The sequence below is a fragment of the Macaca thibetana genome, chromosome 4 (assembly GCF_024542745.1).
Source record: "Macaca thibetana thibetana isolate TM-01 chromosome 4, ASM2454274v1, whole genome shotgun sequence".
Taxonomy (NCBI): Eukaryota; Metazoa; Chordata; class Mammalia; order Primates; family Cercopithecidae; genus Macaca; species Macaca thibetana.
Window position 1 is genome coordinate 45,110,848 of NC_065581.1, and position 1,201 is coordinate 45,112,048.

The window sequence follows — 1,201 nt, forward strand, 5'->3', positions numbered from 1 at the left end:
CAGGAGAATCACTTGAACCCAGGGGGCAGAGGTTGCAGTGAGCCGAGAGTACGCCACTTCACTCCAGCCTGGGCAAAAGAGCGAGACTCCATCTCAAAAAAAAAAAAAAAAGAAAAGAAAGCTGAAGTTACTGGTTTAAATCCTGGCTCAACCGCTTAACAGCTGTGTGACCCTGGGCAAGTTGTATCATGCCTCTGGACCTCACTTTCCTCATCTATAAAATGGGAATAGCAATGTCATGGCCTCTAGCTGTTTTAAGGATTAAATAAGCAGGAAGTTCTTAGCCCAGTGTTTGGCACATAATAACAAACCATAATTAATATTCTCATAGATGAGGAGATTGAGTCCCAGAAAGGAGAAAGGGGGAGGGTTCGCCCAAGGTCGGCTCCTGTATCGGAGCTTGGAACAAGGTTCTCTGATCCCACTGGGTGCTCTCACACCTGTTCTGTGCCTGATTAGTACCAGGCAGGGCTGAGGGGCACTGGGATGACCTGAAAGTCCCTGTCCTCAGCCATCATACACTCCAGAGAAGACTGTACTCCGGAACAGAGTCTTAGCTCAAAGCATTCCCCGTTTCCGGTGCAGAGGTGGGACGTGGTCAGACCAGTGGCCTAACCATGCCAGACTGGGGCCAGGCAAGGAGAGTGTTGTAGGTGGAATCATGTCCCCCAAAAAGGCATGTTGAAGTCCTGGCCCCCAGTACTTCAGAATGTGACCTCATGTGGAAACAGGGTGGTTGCAGATATAATTCGTTCAATTAAGACGAGGTCATACTGAAATGCATGGGACCCTGCCCCCATATGACTGGTGTCCTTAGAAGAAGAAGAGACACAGAGGAGGGTGCCATGTGAAGACAGCAACACAGGAAAAATGCCATGTCAGTGAGAAAGGGGGTTTTGGGAATGAGAAGGCTTTCTGGATGTAAAGGTCAGGTTGGTATGGTGTCAGGAACAACCCCTCCTGGAAACCTGGGGCTGAAAGAAAGGCACTGGGACCTACCCTGATGGGATGACCATGATACAGTGAGGACAGCCAGGCTGGTGGAGTCTGCACGAGGCGGGGGTGCTGGGTCATCTGTCCCTAAAGCGGGTAGCCCTCAGCTGGGTAAGGGGCCAGTTACTGAGAAGGAGAAAAGGGAAGGCAGCTGTTAAACGGGCTGCTGACCTAGGAATCCCACTGCAGTGAGAGAGTTCTAGGGGGA

The 1,201-nt window shown here is 50.9% G+C and overlaps 2 protein-coding genes across 3 annotated transcripts in view; both read right to left on the reverse strand.

Moving 5' to 3' along the window:
* The window catches only part of MRPS18A (mitochondrial ribosomal protein S18A), a 564,209-nt gene that overhangs the window by 497,318 nt on the left and 65,690 nt on the right, over positions 1–1,201 (reverse strand). The window lies entirely within an intron of this gene.
* The window catches only part of MRPL14 (mitochondrial ribosomal protein L14), a 66,089-nt gene that overhangs the window by 45,381 nt on the left and 19,507 nt on the right, over positions 1–1,201 (reverse strand). The window lies entirely within an intron of this gene.